At 36.4% G+C, this 19,980-nt stretch overlaps 1 protein-coding gene across 3 annotated transcripts in view; it reads right to left on the bottom strand.

The window, feature by feature from the left end:
- The window catches only part of VTA1 (vesicle trafficking 1), a 72,474-nt gene that overhangs the window by 51,828 nt on the left and 666 nt on the right, over positions 1-19,980 (bottom strand). The gene's annotated exons all lie outside the window — the stretch shown is intronic.

The raw sequence follows: 19,980 nt of genomic DNA, 5'->3' as shown, positions 1-19,980 counted from the left end.
TGATAATTGTCCACTGTTAACTACCTAGGCTTAAGGCATATGAATCATGGGTTTAAGGCATACGAATCACTCACGGGTTAACTTTGATTGTATCCTTCTTTTCCTTTGTTCAGACTAGTTTCAGAGAATTTGGGGAGGTGGGTTTGAGCATGTACACTTAGGGTATATAAGGTTTTCACAAAAACTGGTTGGGTTCCTTGGCTAAGAGGAGACTGCCTTGGGCCCACCGGTGTAATAAACTGCACTCCACTATCTGCATCGTCCTTCTGAGTGAGTTTGTTTGGCTACAATAATACTATCTCTTGGAACGTGTGGCTACAATAATACCATCTCTTGAAAAAAATAATAAAAATAATACAGATAAGGCTGAAGCTAAAAAATTCTCTGAAACCACAACCCTAAACAGCTTTCTCAGTGATGAGAGCTGTGAAGTTTGGTGGCAATTATTACCACTGGTGTGTACACATATTGCCTGTAATTTTCCTCTTAGTTTCAATAACATGCTCTGAAGATTTGCGTAGCCCTACAGGGCTCCACAGTATGGACACGACATTTGAACTAAAGCACAATGAGGTATTCCCAGATTTTCATCATTACAAGCCATGCTGCACTACCAGGCCTTCTTGAGTGCACATGCATGAGTGTCCGGTGGGAGACACCAAGGAGAACTGCTGGCTTGTAGTATGTGTACCTTTTTCACCTGAAGAGCTACTCTTCAACTGTCCTTCAAAACAAATGACCACTATGCAGTTATAGCTACAACACCACATGCAAGCAGTCATTTCTCCCAAACTCACAAAAAGCTGACATTAAATTAAAAACTGGTATTAAACTTCCTATCAATCTCAGGACTGTGTTATCTCACTTTTGATTTTGCATTTTCATTACTCAAAAGATCTTAGAAATGTACTGAAGACCTTTATATCCTCTTTTATGAATGCAGAATAGCTATCAAAACAAAAATTTCATCAAATTTTCTGTTTGGTTGCTTGCTTTTTAACAAACTGTTCTTTATACAGTAGGAAAGAGGGCCCTCTCACCCCCAAGTGGAATCTTGTGAACACTATCGCCTTTCCTGCTCTAGTCTTTTCTCCTCAGCAGGGAATCATTCAACCTATTTCTTCCCAGATTCTGCAACTCCAACTTAAACTCCATGATAATGGCAATTGTAGTCTACTTGGTTTGCTGATGGATCCCTGGCATCTGCAACAGTCCTTGGCCTTCGATAAACATTTTCTGAATAGATAAAATACATGAATGAAAGAACAGTTCATTCTGCCTGATGGCTTTAAATGCCACTTTTGTCATTCATTATCATATATTAAGTTTTCATGGGACAAAAGGCCCCAACTTTGTATATTGTCTATCCTGCTTTGTTACTTGTTAGTCTACTATCTATCGTAGCTTTATTTACTACAGCTTTAGAACATGGCAAGCTGTTAGTTACACTTCCGATTTCCAATTCACACCTTCTTTAAAGACATGTTAATATACTAATACAATCGTGTATTCTGCGTGTGTTTAAATTCAATATCTGTATCTGAAGGAACTACTTTTAAAGGCTTAGGCTTTTAGGGTTATCTCACAGAGCTTGAAGTTTAATTTATTAATATATTTATTTCTGTATCAAATGCAGGGGTTTGATTCATCCAGTTATCAATGAGAAACAAAAATGGAGTTTCTTAAAGACCTGTACTGATTTATACTGACTCACAATGTAAAAAGCATGATACTTTCATTTTTACTGTACAATATCCAGCACTGGATACTAATCTGACAAAAAAAATCTAATTTGGAAGCAAAAATAAAACCCACTTATTATATTCACTGCTTTGATCACAATGTGACAAAATTTCCTTTTTCTCTTTTTCTAACCAGTCATATTTAATAACATGCCCAGGTCGTTTGAGAACTAGGCTTGAATCACCTCTCCCCATTTAAAAGCATGGCTGATCACCCTCCCCTTTTTAAAGCAGTCATCTCCTGAGTTGTTCAAGCTTCATATCTATCTCAGTCAGCTCTTCTTTTGTCATAACTGTGACAGAACTCCCCAACACATCCTCTTAGTGAGCTGTCCAGGTCTTTTCTTCTAGCACTCTTGCTGTATTTCTTTTATTAAAAGTACATCACATGAGCTCTTTGGAAAATAAACATTTTGGATGGAAATTAGGCCATCTTTCAATTTTTGAATGTTGTTTTAAAATACAGAAACTTAAAATATTTATGTACCCAGAGTGATTTTTCTATCAATTCTACGCTTGGCAAGCTCTTTATCGCCAAGAAACTGGATATTCAGCTACATGATTTTTTCAGTTTTTCCTCTGGTTTTTCAAATTTAACTCTTTGATAACTTGCATCTACCTCAGTTACTGGTATCTGTCCCAAATGCAAGTGGTAAAAAATCCTTTCCTTCTCTAATCATTTGTGGTTCATCTTTAGTATGTTTTTACTTTTTATATGTCTTGGCTATTTGATTTTACTGCGATTACAGATCAAATGTCATCTCCTCATATGATAATACCTGTAACTGATAATATGCTTCTTCTTCCTTGAAATTTAATCTTTGTATTTCTTAATGTATTACCAATTTTTTTCTGAAGACTTTTAAGTGTTCTTGCTCTTATTTTCAAGGGCAAGGCTTTTGGCTGAGCATAGGGATCAGTTCTGTGCCAGGCTGCTTCTATTTCCCCTAACAGTTTTCACCCTAAGCTATACTGAGGCTGCAGACTTTGAAATCCATAAGAGTCCAGGGAATGGCTGGAGTGTGGGAAGAAAATATTAGCCTTTTATTGATATGTTTATCTCATCCTTTATACTTTTCTTTTATATGCTTCCCTGGTAGCTCAGCAGATAAAGAATCTGCCTGCAGTGCAGGAGTCCAGGGTTTGATCCCTGGGTTGGGAAGATCCCCTAGAGATGGAAATGGCAAATCACTCCAGTATTTTTGCTTCAAAAATCCCATCAACAGAACAGCCTGGCAGACCACAGTTCATGGGGCCACAAAGAGTCAGGCACATGTAGTATTTTTACAATAAATATATATTTAAATATATTAAATATATCAATACAGAAAAATTATTTATTAAGTTACATAATATTCATGTTTAATCATTTTAAACTTGAGAGTAGATAAGCAAAAGGCTGAGCATCACTGCTCATTGCATCCTTACTCCTCTCAACTGTAAACTATACTTTTTGCCCCAACCAAGTCCATGTTTCTCCACACAGCCCTACTCCTTCCACCATACTCCCTGGAACTACTATTGAAACAGTTCTGAAGAATCAGCAAACTGTCTTACCTCTCCTCAGATGCCTTCTTCCTCTTTGTCTTAATCAAAACCTAAATGTCACTTAAGAAATCATTTTCTTTGCAGTTCTCTCAAGTAATAAGTTTTAATTCTCTTACATTCTTTCTAGCATTTAAGAGAAGAGTTGGTAAGTATGACTGGTTTTCTTTTTGCATCCCACTGTTACAATATTCTCTCAAGGCGTTCTAAATACACGGGTCTAGCGCTCATCCATTCTCTTCCACTGGACTGTTATGCTTGTAATTGCTCACGTACCTTAGGGTCTTTCCTTATCTTTCCACTATCTTAAAAATTTCGCTGTTCACATGGATTACCTGCATCCTTTCTCCCTGTCTTCTTTACTAACAAGATTCCTATATTATTAGGGAGTTGTAATATAGCTAGCCAAAACAGTACATTTCCCTGTATTCCTCAAAGCAAAATATGGCCATGCTATTACCTAAGACAAATATTATATAACCAGAAGTGGCTGAGACTTATGGAAGGACTGTAAAACGGGAATGACAGCTGGGGAAAGGAAATGACTCATTCCCTTTTCTCCTCCCTGCTGCCTAGAACAGAAATGGGATGACTGAAACTCTAGTAGGTAGCTTGGACCACAAGGCGACTTTGGTAATCATGTGCTGGTTTATACATTTGAAATCAGAAAAAGCCTGGGTCCCTGATGGCTTCATGGAATTGGTACTGGGTACTGCCGATATCAGACTTTCTTTTAAATGAGGAAATAAATCCTTATTTTACTTATGCATTGTAATTCTGAATTTTCTGCAATAAGAAAGCAAATCTATTTCTAATGCATACCTAGTGCTGTGCTCTCAATTCTTATCAGTTCTGATCTCCATAACTGTACAGACTCTCCCTTATATGCCAGTAACCTCATAACTAAATTACCATTTCAAACTGCTGTACTGTTAATATCAGTATATCATGTACTCAATCTAAACATAACTGCTTTTCTTCCAACTTTAAACTCTGTGTGTTACAATAGGCTTCCAGTTCATTGGTGTCTCCTTACTTCTTCATTACAATCAGTCTTTTCTCCTTTAACTTCCTTCTGTAACTAGCTTTGATTTTATGATAGATTTTTCTAGGATTTTATTGCCCTATGTCTAAACCCTGAATCTTTTTATTATACTCCTCTGGCAAATGTACACTCATATATATATAAGCTCAACAATCCTCTCTCCCTGCATCTACATACCAGCAACACAGACCACAGACAGATCAGCATCACTATAAATATTAGAATTATCAACCTCAAAAGAGCTTAATACTTCTTCATATTGAATATTCCAGTATTATTTATTTGAGCAGGTAAAATACACTTTCCATCACTACAAACTGAGAAAGCTACAGTTCTTTAAACATACATATTTTTATGACATGCCAACATTTTATGTCCTGTGTGAAACATCTGGTTTGAAACTAATCTTAAAGCTCTCTGTTTTGTTTCCCATCTTCTTTCCTGTTTTGGCATTCTCTGAAGACATTTTATATTAATTGTGTAAAGACTGATTTCCTTATCTTCTCAACTTCTCAAATGACTATTTCAAGCATATTTCAAGCAAACCCTCACCCAAACACACACACAGAAAATTAAACAGACATCAGTTAATTATTTACTGTCTATATATACTATTAGTCAACACAGTAACACAATGTAAGGAAATAGAGGAGTGAGCTTCATTTCCGTGGGAGGTCTTTCTTCTTATTTTATTATCAAGTGGACAGTATATGAATTATACCATCTATGGAGTGTAGTGAACTACTTAATAGAGCAACCGTGGAAATAAATGGCTATCCAGCAACGGTAAAAGTCCATTAAGCAAACACACAGAAAACTAATCAGTATTTTCTTGTTATCAAGAGAAAGTTATTTATTCCTATGTAAAAAGTACAATTTTGTTTCTGATTTGTTACTTTTAACTACTTCCAACATTGCTCATAATAAAAATCAAGATTATCGGTATCTCCTTTGAAGTGAGAATCAGATTTATTCCCAATTCACTACCACCACAACCATCATCAATTTTCCTCTCAACACAAATATAATATAAGCTTCTTACCCTCTAAAAGCTAACCTTAATACAAGTGGCTGATACTTGAAATACAGTGCAGTGACAACACAGTTTAATGGTTTCACTTATACCCATTTTCTTCTTGGCTTACATGCATATTCAATCTTTGCAATTACAAGGACATTATTACAAAGTAACACCTTTAATTGAAGGACTGGAAAGAATCATCTCAAAATTGAAAAGATTTAAGTACAAATTTGCCTAGCTTCTATATTTCTGAGTATCTTACATGGTTTACAATTCGTAACTTGTACAACAAGACACATTTTCTAATATTAATACAGTGAAAAGATGTTAAATCTTATGAAAATTTATACACCAAAAGATCTTCTAGTCATACGGATGGGAAAAAGGACTACTTTCATATAAAACTCTGTTCAGGACAAGTAATTCATTGTAGAAGCAGCAGTATGAAGAAAAATTGATGTACAACATGGAAAATTACCTAGTAAAACAGAATAAACATGTAGCTAGAATCACCTATAGGGAAATATATTTATTTCATCAAGAAAATGTGTTCATTTTTATGAATAAATATTTTTTAAAGATGAGTAATGAGGCATATTTGGAAAAGGATTAAATACTTTCCAACCTAACTTTAATGTGAAGCATTTAGAAGACAAATATTTACTAATCCTCAAGGCATGTATACTTCAAAGTTTCATTAAATCTAAACATTAACATTCTATCACATCCTCATTTATACATGAGAAATCTAAAAATATGAAATGCATGATATAAAGACACAAAAGGCACATAAAAGTAATTGTTAAGAGTGATGTACTAGTGGGTTAAATGAATATAGCACTCAAGTAGGTATCATTATGACATACACTGATGTATAAAGCCACATTTTATTCCAGTAAATAGAACCAAATCTATTACTCTACTCATAAGTATATTATAAATACCTGCTCTATGGTTAGTATTGTCTTTGTGAAGGGAGAAAAATAAACTAAAAACAAAGTATGAATGAAAATATCCTAATAAAGGGCATATACTACACTCATTCCTTCATGAAGTATTTTTAGAGCTTCTGTCATAATGTGATAGCTTTAAGAAAAGTTAGCTCCTTCTGAATTCCTACTAAAAGACTGTGCTGGTACTTAGTAAATAATAGTGATGATTTGATTACTAAAATAAGAACACAGATTCTAACTCTGGCCACAAGGAGTAATATTTGCCATCCTACTGTGAACAATCAAAGAAAACTAGACAAAATATATAAAAGAGGTTTTTGGACAATGGAAACAGACACGGGAAGATGAAGACATCTGAAGAAAGGAAACATATGAGATGACACCAATATCAATCTAGCATTCTGCCTGGAGGAACATTCCAGTCTAAGGAGTAGGAAGGGAATCCTAAACAGAACACAGTCCTCTGAGTTGAGAAAATGGACTGGAGTTCAGGGAGACTGAGGCAGCTGTAAATTGAGGGGCAGAATTCTGAAGAGTATGAAACTACACAGAAAAGAAACCCCAAAATCTGTATAGGAGTTTATCTGGAGGCTCAGGTGAACACTGCCATGTGCATGTGAAGGAGAAAACTCTACAAGGCCAGAGAATGAACAGACGCTGTGAGCTGGACTATCCCCAGTGCACACATAGGGCTGGGATGCATTACAGTTCCAACCAAAAGGAGCAGAGAGCCCCAGAGGTTTACCCAGGATATTCTGTAGACAGGCCCCAACTAAGTAATAGGGTTAACCTGTCCCTACAGCAAGGAGTACTTTAGAACTGCCCTCTAAAGCTAAAAACAAAACAAGGCACCAAAGAATTAAACTGAACAGCAATTAATTGCTGGCTGCATTTAATCCCTTCAAAGAATAGACATTCAAGAACTTAAAATTCACTCTGTCCCACAATCAATCAAAAATCACTAATGATGGCAATAGTAGAAGAATGTGAACATGAAACAATAAAACAATGACAAAATAATGGAAATAGCAGATGATGACATTAAAATACTGGGAAATCATTTTGAAGTATTTTATGGAAGCCATGAATAAAATGAGGAGATAGAACATACACAAAGGAACACAAAAGGGCCATCCAGAAATGAAATATAAGAGTATCTGAAATGAAAAGTTTTACTGGACAGGATTAACAGTTTAAATATCATAAAAGAAAAAATGAATGAACTTCAGAACATAGCAGTAGAAATACCTAAAATAAAGCAGGGAGTAAAAAGACTGAAAAGGAAAACACAAAACCAGAGTTTCAGTGAGGTATGGGGAACCATCAAATGCGCTAACATATATGTAACTGGAGTCCACCCCTTCAAAGGTGGGGAGGAGTGGCAAAAATGATTGATGAATTCTTTACCCAGCAAAAATATCTTTCAAAAATAAGGATGAAAATAAAAGCTTGTTTCACACCATAGAAGCTGATAGAATTGGTGACAATCCTATAAAGGGAATGATAAACTTTTCAACAGGCAAGAAAATGACACATTTAAAACCAACTACAAAGGAATGAAGAATGCCGAAAATGGTAATTATGCGGGAATACACTAAAAATTTTATTTCCTCATTTTATAAATTTCTTTTCTTTTTTACTTTATAATACTGCATTGGTTTTGCCATACATTGACATGAATCCACCACAGGTGTACATGAGTTCCCAACCCTGAACCCCCCTCCCACCACCCTCCCCGTATCATAAGAAGGACATATCATCATATCGTAAGAAGGACAATTAAAAAATAACAACATTCTAGGGTTTACAGGTTTATAACTGAAATATATGACAACTACAGCCAAAGGACAGGAAAAGGGAAAAGTAAGTTCTAAACTAATATGTGAAATGCAATTTTATATAGTAGTTGACTGTGATAGGGGTTCCCTGATGGCTCAGTTGGTAAAGAATTTGCCTCCAATGCAGGAGATGCATGTTCGATCCCTGGGTCAGGAAGATCCCTTGGAGGAGGGCATGGGAACCCACCCTAGTATCTTGCTGACAGAATCCTATGAAAACAGGAGTAATTATTAAAATAACTATTGTACAATATAAAATTCATGTCTGCAAAATAAAAAAAGAAATGGAATATTAATGGATAAGTCAGCAGTCCAACTTTCTGAGGTTTTTATTATTAACCTGTCATGGGTACAGTAAAGTATCCGGAGTCAGCTTACAATAAAGAAATGATACCTACTTAGACAAAAGGACTATGAGCTCAAATTAGTTGCTACAGATTCAGAAATCAGCACAAAAAAACTGCTTATGTTTAATTGGTTAAAGATAATAAGCTTAGTTAAATTTATTAGTCATTAAATCAATTTCTGTGTGATTAACAGCAAATAACAGGCAATTGATTATTAATCCTAATATCCAAGTAGCTTACCACCATCAATAAAAATTCATTATTATTTAGCCTTTAAGCATTTACACTCGTGTCCTATGACATCTTGTATATGAAACATACCATATGTATTTTCAACTTCCTGAACTACATCTAATTTTCCTATGGTCATATAAAGAAATGACTCCCAAAGAACATTTATACATGTTCACTGAATGTCCATTAATTGTACAATACCACCCCCTAGAGGAAACTTTTAAAAACCAAATCTGAAACTTTGTATGTTGATATTTAATACCAGCTTTATGTGTTGATATTTGATATCGATACTAAATATCAACACATAGTTTAAAGGGAAAGAATCTTTCTAGTTTTCACTTTATCTACAACATCAAATGTCACAGAATAAAAATATTTATCATATGGTGCCTATGTTTAGTAGGAACTCTAATATTTTCTGGCTTCATTAAGGTGAAAAAAAAAAAAAGAGAGAGAGAGAGAGATACAAAGCTCAGAAAGTTATGTCAGTAACATCAAGCCTGTCCTCATTTTTACTCTCCACTTATCAGGAATCTTCCAGATTATTGCACTGGTTCCCTTTGTTTTCCCACTGATTTAACAAGTGCCTTTACCTTCACTCTGTAACTGCTATTCTAATTACTACCTACTCTCAACAATTTTTCATGTACCCACTTCTCATCTAGCATCTGTCATTCAGGTCCTGGTTCCATCACTTACTAACAGAAGGACCAGGATGACTATAAGGTTCAAATCAGATACCCTGAAGAAAAGGATTGTTAGGAATGCCAAAAGCTACATGAATGTTAGTTATCTGGCCTCTTTATTCCATGACAACTATAAGGTGTAGCTATAGGGACCACGGCTGCCTCAAAAGTCAGGTCAATTCACCATTTTTGGAGTACCTATTCCTTATTGGGTAAGTATCTTTAGTGGCCGAGCACTACCTCGTACAGTGAATGAATCAAGAGGCCCTAGCAGGGTACAGCCTCCTTAAGTTTACACTCTAGAAGGGACTACAGGCATATGGAAAGCAATTCAGATAAAGCCATACAAGGTACAATGAGGACCGAGAGACGATGCATCTTAAAACGAGGGAGTTTAAGACAAGGCCTCCCAGAGAAAGTGGCATTTGAGCTAGAACCTTAAGGATAAAAATGGAGTGGGTTTGGTAAGGAGGGCAAGAGGTGTCAAGGGCTAGAGAACAATGTTGGAAGGTCTGGAGACAACAGAAAGTCAGTCAGGTTCTAGAAATGGAGTGAAATTCAGCTTGATTAAAATTACAGAAGATGATGCCATGTTCAAATCATGAGTTATCACTAAGTTCAGTTCAGTTCAGTTGCTCAGTCATGTCCGACTCTTTGCGACGCCATGAATCGCAGCACACCAGGCCTCCCTGTCCATCACCATCTCCCGGAGTTCACTCAGACTCACGTCCATCGAGCCCGTGATGCCATCCAGCCATCTCATCCTCTGTCGTCCCCTTCTCCTCCTGCCCCCAATCCCTCCCAGCATCAGAGTCTTTTCCAATGAGTCAACTCTTCGCATGAGGTGGCCAAAGTACTGGAGTTTCAGCTTTAGCATCATTCCTTCCAAAGAAATCCCAGGACTGATCTCCTTCAGAATGGACTGGTTGGATCTCCTTGCAGTCCCAGGGACTCTCAAGGGTCTTCTCCAACACCACAGTTCAAAAGCATCAATTCTACGGCGCTCAGCCTTCTTCACAGCCCAACTCTCACATCCATACATGATCATAGGAAAAACCATAGCCTTGACTGGACGGACCTTAGTCGGCAAAATAATGTCTCTGCTTTTGAATATACTATCTAGGTTGGTCATAACTTTTCTTCCAAAGAGTAAGCGTCTTTTAATTTCATGGTGCAGTCACCATCTGCAGTGATTTTGGAGCCCAGAAAAATAAAGTCTGACACTGTTTCTACTGTTTCCCCATCTATTTCCCATGAAGTGATGGGACCGGATGACATGATCTTCGTTTTCTGAATGTTGAGCTTTAAGCCAACTTTTTTGCTCTCCTCTTTCACTTTCACCAAGAGGCTTTTTAGTTCCTCTTCACTTTCTGCCATAAGGGTGGTGTCATCTGCATATTGATATTTCTCCCGGCAACCTTGATTCCAGCTTGTGTTTCTTCCAGTCCAGCATTTCTCATGATGTACTCTGCATATAAGTTAAATAAGCAGGGTGACAATATACAGCCTTGACGTACTCCTTATCACTAAAGGTACTTATATTTTTTCTGATAGTCAGATGGAGCTACTATTGGTGTTTTAAAAAAATTTTTGCTTTAAGTAAAGGTTTTGTTATTTAGTAATGATGGTATGAAACACGCCCACTTACGAGAAAATTTTTAAAAAGACAATCAAAGCTAATCAAAAGAAAACCATCCAGAAACTTAAAGCTGCTATTTTTCCCTCCAAGTTTATTATGTGTGTGTGTGTCTATGTATGAATGTATGTATATATGTATATATATACTAAGTCACTTCAGTCGTGTCCGATTCTGTGCGACCCCAGAGACGGCAGCCCACCAGGGTCCCGTCTCTGGGATTCTCCAGGCAAGAACACTGGAGTGCGTTGCCATTTCCTTCTCTAATGCATGACAGTGAAAAGTGAAAGTGAAGTCGCTCAGTCGTGTCTGACCTCAGCGATCCCATGGACTGCAGCCTTCCAGGCTCCTCGGTCCATGGGATTTTCCAGGCAAGAGTACTGGAGTGGGGTGCCACTGCCTTCTCCATATATATATATGCATTTTTAAAAGTTCAGTTCAGTTGCTCAGTCGTGTCCAACTCTTTGCAACCCCATGGACTGCAGCACACCAGGTTTCCCTGTCCATCACCAACTCTGGGAGCTTGCTCAAATGCATGTCCATTGGTCAGTGATGCCATCCAACTATCTCATCCTGTTGTCCCCTTCTCCTCCTGCCTTCAGTCTTTCCAACCATCTGAGTCTTTTTCAATGAGTTAGTTCTTAGTATCAGGTGGCCAAAGTACTAGAGTTTCAGCATCAGTCCTTCCAATGAATATTTAGGACTGATTCCCTTTAGGATCAACTGGTTTGATCTCCTTGCTATCCAAGGGACTCCCAACAATCTTCTCCAACACCACAGTTCAAAAGCATCAATTCTTTGGTGCTCAGCTTTCTTTACGGTCCAACTCTCACATCCATACATGACTACTGGAAAAACCATAGCTTTGACTAGATGGACCTTGGTCTGCAAAGTAACATCTCTGCTTTTGAATATGCTGTCTAGGTTTTCATAGCTTTTCTTCCAGGGAGCAAGCATTTTTTAATTTCATGGCTGCAGTCACCATTTGCAGTGAAAAGTTCAAATCATAGTATATATATATAATTTTATATCCTTAATTTTTATATCAATCTTTACCCACGTTACAAAAGATGCTTTCTAATTTCTAAATGATTACATGACCTTCTATGCAATGGATATACCATAACTTAACCATTTCCACTATGATATATGTTTAGGCTGTTTTGCAGCTTGCCACAAACGTATATAATTGTTCACATAATCCTAAAGTTTTTCATATATTAGTGATTATTTCCTAGGCAGAAGCTTTTCAAAACTGGAATTACTGCACATCAGATACTTTTACAATTCTATATACTCCAATAAAATGCTTTCTAAAACTTGGAACCAATTCACACAGCCATGTCAAGGAGAATTTCATCACATACTCATTTCGTATAAGTTATAACTTTAGTCAAAAAATGGTATGCCATCTTAATTTACACTTGCTACTAATTCAGCTGAATGTTAAAAATTAGTATGCTCACTTCTAGTAGTACATACACATTTCTGTCCATTTATGGGGATCATAGTTTTCATTTTTTAAAATGGATTTGTATGAGTGTTTTCCCTATCAAGGACACTGGCCCTCTGTCTTTCATCTATTGGAAACATTCTTTTCCTAATGCAATGCTTTTATAAATTAATTGTACTGCTTGTGTAGCACAGGGTTTCTAAATGCTTAGTTAACTTTATCCTTCTTTTATTCTGTGTTGTTTTCACTAAACATTTAAAGCAGAACTTTCAATTAGCAACAGGTACTACCCGCTTGAAGTAGGGGCTTCCCTGGTGGCTCAGACGATAAAGAATTTGCCTGCAATGCACGAGGCCTGGGTTTGATCCCTAGGTTGGGAAGATCCCCTGGAGAAGAGAACAGCTACCCATTCCAGTATTCTTGCCTGGAGAATCCCCATGGACAGAGAAGCCTGGCAGGCTATAGTTCGTGAGATCACAAAGAATTGAACACAACTGAGCAACTTTCATTTAGCTTGAAGTAGAAGGTAGGAAGCTATCTCAATAGCTTAGATGTAAGGTGAGGGTATGATGGCAAAGAAACTACGAAGCTAAGTAAAAATGCAAACATTTGATAACTGGGCTGACTGTGACATGTATGAAGAAAGGAAGGGAAGGTTAAGTCTGTAATTTCTCAACTAATAAATCTGAAAATCTGACAGATATGAAAGATATTCTAGAAAACTTTGACGCATCGACATTAGCTCAAGTTAAATTTTTTAAATGTGAGAAATTGATAAGTATATAAAAGAAAGTCCTCAAAGTATAAACTTCTGGCTGTAACAGGATTAACATGAAGGATTCTTCTTAGACAACTTCTATCTTCACTATGGTGTTGGATACAAGAACCTCCACTTGAGAGAACTATTTAGAGCTATATACAGACATATACACAAATGAATTCACGGAAAACTAGGTAAGTCTAAAAGAGATGGGCAGATTGTGTCAGTATCAATATTCTGGCTGTGATACTGTACTATGACTTTGCAAGATATTACCACTGGGCACAATGAGTAAAAGGCACTCAGATCTCTTTGTATTATTTCTTGTAACTGTTTGTGGATCTATAATTATTTCAAAATAATTTAATGAAAAAAAAAAAAGTAACAATTTTTTCCAGGAGTGAGATGTTCCAAGTAAGAGTAAATTCAATAATTTGTTATTACTAATTAAAAAGGTCAAAGAAGTAAACTCTAAGCATATTAGTCAAAAAGTAATTTGATATATGATATTTTAACACTTATTCCTGACTTAAAAAGAAAATAAAAGCTCAAACAACTTAGAAATATAGGAATACTAAGGTAACAAAAAATGATAAAACACTAGAGTATTCCCATTAAGGCCAGATCTAAATCATTTCTGGAAATCACAAAATACTGGAAATGAGGAAGCACAAAGGGCACACCCTATGACATATCTATGACAATCTAATAGCCACAAGCTATGAAATACTGTGCTTTGAGATTCTTTTCATTACGTTTCCTTACTGTAGTAAGAGCATGTGAAAAAACTATGAATTACCCTGTATTTATTCAGTCAACACATATTACATGTAAACTACATAATTTCCAATTATCTACCATGGCTTAGGTACTGTATTAGGAGTTAAGAGATTCAATGATCATCAATTTAAGACCTATTTCTTGCTCTCAGAGTGAATATTTTAGTAGGCTGGAATATTCATAATATTTAGAACAATGACATTCATTAAATATTTATGAATGCCAATTATGTGTCAGGTGGTGAGAGAAAACAAGGTATCAGTCCCTGTCTTCCAAGAGAATCCAGGAGACTGAAAGGTCAAGAGGATCAAGAGGAGGGATGTACTTGATACCATTTCTAGACATCATATGAGCTCACGAAAACCAATCTGCAAAAAATACTGAGTTGGGAACTCCCTGGTAGTCCAGTGGTTAAGAATCCAAGCTCTCACTGCTGAGGGCCTGGGTTAAATTCCTGGTTGGAGAACTAAGATCCTGTAAGCCATGAGGCATGACCAAAAAAAACCCACAAAAAACCCACAAACTTAAGAGATCAACAAAATACTAGAAACAAAAACACCAACCAAATATCTGAAAATTAAAACACAATGCATACTGAAAAGTGATCCAGAGGATGGAAAACCCCGATTATTCATTGAAGTGTCTATCAACGTGTCTGAATAATGCCTCCAATGCATAGCTTACTCCAGCTACACAGAGTTCAAAAGGAAAAAAAGTAAAAAGTACTGAGTCAATAAAAGTTTGATTAAGAGGAGTCATAGGGGATTCCAGGCAGAGAGCAACATACAGAGAGGAAATATAAGAGAATATGGAACTTTTATAAATCAATAAGTAGCAAAATAACCTTTAGTTTTTCTTCTCACGAAAAATTCTTCCTTGCTCTAGGAATTTAGAAAATTTTTGTTTGCTCTAAGTTTACAGAAATGTATCCCTTCACACATTTTTAGGTTGACATTTACTACTTTTTATCTGAAGTTTAAACAGATAAAAAATGCAATTTCTGTACTACAGATGTCAAGTACTGACATCTAAAAATTTTATCCCTCTTTCAACTGCAAACACCATAGCAATTCGGTATCTATTACGATCTTTTCAGATAAAAAATATTATTTTTTTAAAGAGTCAGAATACAGTCTTATTTTCTTTTAACCCATATTTCTATGTACTTACTTTATAGGATTTTATTATAAAAATGTATCTGCATGCTCAAAGGTGTTACTTGATTATCCTATCACACTGCTCTGCAACAAAAGTATATAAAAAATTAAATTTAAATTTTTATTAAATTTCCTGAGAGAAGGTGCTATGTGTTAAAATGTTTCTTCTGGGATTGAGTTTTTGCAATTGTTATATATAACAATGTAACATTTAAAACAATATGAATTTTATTTATTTTAATAATCACTAAGTATAAAAAGCAAAATTTTCTTGGAAATGCATGAGTTAAACTGCCTATCTATGAATTAACGTGATTTATTCTCATAATGAACCAGAGTATTGGTTCTATTCCTGCTTTCATTTTTATGAATTTAACAAGGGAGAAAATTCATTCACATAAAGCAGCAGATGAGAATGGAAGCTTTGTCACAGCAAAACCACCAAATTCTTTAAATTCCTTCTGGGTTATAGGCTAAAAACCACATCATCACTTATCATCAAATAACATTTTTAATAATCTTTCTCAGCTGACATTCTAATTAGGTTTGCCTCGAAATTTGTTTTAAGACTAGAACAGAATGTGTCACCCCCTCATCAGAGTATTTGTTATCTCAGTTCCTCTGAAGGATACAGAGAGGATCTTACAAAGACTCATCATTTGCTTTCAATCAAAGGCTTCTTTTTATTGTAAGAGTGAGACAGGATTGGGAAAACTGAAATAGTGTTTGTTTCAACATCCTCTGGCAGGAAAAAAAAAGTTATAATATTTTCATCTTATCACTTGTTTTAAATGTATTTCTGAAAAAGGCAAAACACTCCAGAGCTGAAGATTTACCTCATTTGAGGAGAATGTCCACCATTCTACATAAATGGCAAAACTAACTGCTAAAGTCAAACCAATCAGCCATTGGAGGCTTACTTTTTTCAGAAAAATATGACTTCTCTAATTCAAATAAATGTTAACACATGTTCCCACACACTCTTTCTCATTTCTGGATTCTAAGACTAAAATTTTGATAACCTACAGACCTTGATATGAGCTTGTCACCTGAATGAAATAAGGTACTCCCACTTCAGCATTTCCCTTTTGCTTTTACCTCAGTTCATCGTAAAGGAGATCAGTCCTGGGTGTTCATTGGAAGGACTGATGTTGAAGCTGAAGCTCCAATACTGAGGCCTCCTGACACGAAGAGCTCACTCACTGTAAAAGACCCTGATGCTGGGAAAGACTGAGAGCAGGAGGAGAAGGGGACGACAGAGGATGAGATGGTTGGACGGCATCACCGACTCGATGGACATGGGTCTGGGTGGACTCCGGGAGTTGGTGATGGACAGGGAGGCCTGGTGTGCTGCGGTTCATGGGGTTGCAAAGAGTCAGACATGACTGAACGACTGAACTGAACTGAACTTACTTCAGGAATGACACTTTAATAAGGAACAGAGAACGAAATGCTAGGATCATATAATGAAAACTCTTACCATTTCGAAACTTCAACACAGGCTAGTTTTGAACATGGCCTTACCATGTTCCCCAAGAACAAGGACAGCATGCTCCATGCCATCTTGCACTTGACCTTGGCTGCAAACTGCCCCTCTGCACTCCTCTGGATAAAATCCAAAATGATTGAACAATGGCTGCTAATAGCTAAGAAAAATTCCTCCTTCTTCTGAAATTTATTCTTGACTAATTATTCCTGAAAGGAGATGACTCCAGGTGACTCCCCTTATAAAAAGCTGTATGTTAGAATGTTCCTTTGACATCCTTTCTTTCCCATGCCCAGCATTTTTAAATAAAGGCTTATTCTGTGCTCTGACTGATTTTCTTCCAAATAAGACACATAAAGACAGGAAGCTCTATCTAATAGCTTAATAAATGGAGGTTTCACTAACACCAGTAATTTGTTAGAACTGTCCTTTTTTTCCTGGACACCCTGGAGGATTTTCCACCTTCTCCTCCAGAACAATACACCATAAAAATTCTAATGATGCAGGAGTGTCTGCCTTTACCCTTTAAAGTAGGAAGAGGGCAACTGAGAACAAGATAAAGTAATAAATACATAAATAAATAAAGGGAAGCATACTGCTTTGCCACGTTGACCAAAGGAACTTTGTCAGGAAAGAAACACAGAAGTTGCGAAATGTGAAAATGATTCCTGTAGAATTATTTGCATATTGAAGTTTAAAGAGTACTAGTTTAGTAGTTCTAGCGCCTAAGTTACAAGAAAAAAACCGTCATAAGCCATTTTTTGTTACACAGCAGAATCAGACCTAAAATATAACCTATACAGTAATTATCAGACAGCAAATATAAATGCAAATATTTTTAAAGCACTTAAAGAAATGAGTGCGTTTAAAACAGTTAAAAGATTATCAGAAATGGCAAGGCTGATTTAAAAACAAAGTAAGAGAACATCTAGAAATAAAAAATGAGAATATTAATAGAAACGCAACAGATGGGTTATACAATAGAATATATGAAGGTGAACACTGACCTAGAGAAATCACACAGAACGCAGCATAGAAAGAAAATGGACACAAATTATCAAAGCATTAAGAGACAAAGAAGCTAAAGGAGGAAAATGCAACACATGTCTAACTAAAATTGAAGAAATGAACAGAGATAGCAGATAAACAATCATTGAAAGTAGAGAATTTTCTAGATTTGATGAATGACACCCCAAACTCAGGAAGCCAAAATCTCAAATAAGGTACATAAAAAGAAATCAGGACCTAGAAAATCGGAACATAAATCCTAAGGAAGAAATTACTCAATTGGTCATATCTTAAAATTAAGAACTTTTGCACATCAAAGGATTTCATAAATAGAATGAAAAATCAAAAATCAAACTTCTCAAATAAACTTTGAGAAGACATTTGCAATACCAAAAGATCAGTAGCTAGATTAAAACAATGAAATAGAAAATGGTCAAAGGCAATAAGTAGGTATTTCAATAGGAAATTACAAATGGTTAATTACCATATGAAAAGATGCTCAACCTTATTAAGACTCAGTGAATTGCAAATTTCACTCCAGTGAGACATCATTTCACACTCACCAGATCAGCAAAAATTTGAAAGTCTAATAACAGCAACCATGGTAGATATATTAGCATTCATTTTACTGTTCCTTGAACTGTATATACACATTATATATGTTCTTTAACATGTACATAAGAAAGAAAGAAAGAAAGTGAAGTGGCTCAGTCATGTCTGACTCTTTGCGACCCCTTGGACTGTAGCCTACCTGGCTCCTCTGTCCATGGAATTTTCCAGGCAAGAGTACTGGAGTGGGTTGCCATTTCCTTCTCCAGTGCTTCATAACAAAAATATTTTTTAAGTGACACCTGGTTTTAGCAATAAAAATCCTGGTTCTTGACCCTGCTGAGAGCAGTTTCGGTGAAATAATGGGATTGAAAACCAGACTGCAATGGGCTGAAAAAGATCTATGAGGTAAGGATCTAAAGACAACTACAGACAACTATTTCAAGCCTAGCTTTGAGGTTGGGCAGACAGGACTGCAACTCTAGGGGAATGTCACAGTGAGAGCTCCTTTTATTTTTTAAATAAAGGAAACCGGGCAAGTTTAGGAAGAAACAGCAAAAGAGGGAGGATAGTGACACAGGAAATCAAGGGTCCCAGGACAGTGACAAACGTATAGAATACAGCGCCCATGGAGGGACTGCTTCTAGCCAGAATCAAGGGTTCCCACTTTACTGTTACAACAAATAATCTCTCTGACTTTAATCACATCGCTTTTCTGCTTGCTCTATTCACTCTAGTTACAAAAGTCACTTTGATCCTCCTTTAAGCAAACCCCTACCTCAGGACTTTTGCACTTGTTATCCCCTCTATGGAGAGCACTCTTGCCCAGGTGATGCAAAGCTTGCTTCTCACTCCGGTTAAGTTTGTTCAGATGTGAACTCAGTGAGGCTTTCCCTGACCACTCTGAAAATGAAATCCCTCCCTCATTTCCTACCACCCTACTCCTGGTACTCCCTGTTCTTCCCCAGCTTTAATTTCCTTCACAATCTTGTAATATTCTATATGATTTACGCATTTTACTGTTTAATCCCCCCACCCCATAATATGTAAGCTTCATGAATGCTGTAGCCACTGTGCCTGGTAATACTCATACAGGTAAAATCTCAATAAATACAAGCTGAATGAATGACTAATGGTCCCTGCTTGAGGAACCTGAAAAACAAGTATAACGCAAAAATGTTATGATCTGAACAAACTGAGGAGGTAAAGCCTTGAGAGTAATCATTTTACTGCCCACAGGAGAGGTGAAATTTGAGTTAGAATCTGAATTAAGGAGTTCGCCAAGTGGGAAAAAGGTAGATTTCCAAGAAAGGGAAGAATGCGGAGGTTTGAAAGGGCCTTGCACATCTGAGGAATGAAAATGGGGTACTCCTGGTTTATGGCCAGGATGACAGCGGACCATATTTTGGTTAACCTTATATTGTCTATTAGAGAGGACACATTATACTGAGCTTCTCAAAGTTAAAAATCCTTTTCAGCATACTATAGTTGCTTGGTCACTTGTTTAATTTGCAGCAAAGTTAGAATGTGGAATATAAAATAACCTATACTGGAACTACTCTCCTTAGCACAAAGGAAAAAGTGTGATCAAGTGTGATCTGTGTTTTTCATCAACTGTAATTGTATGTATCACAACCAAAGTGAGAGTATGTCACCAAATGTCTCGACCTAATTTATTACTCAAAATCAAGGCTAAAAGTTCTCATTGGTAGAAGACAGCAGTTTAAATGCCAAAGG

The sequence above is a fragment of the Ovis aries genome, chromosome 8 (genome assembly GCF_016772045.2).
Source record: "Ovis aries strain OAR_USU_Benz2616 breed Rambouillet chromosome 8, ARS-UI_Ramb_v3.0, whole genome shotgun sequence".
NCBI classification, from domain to species: domain Eukaryota; kingdom Metazoa; phylum Chordata; class Mammalia; order Artiodactyla; family Bovidae; genus Ovis; species Ovis aries.
This window is presented reverse-complemented; position numbering and strand designations above follow the sequence as displayed.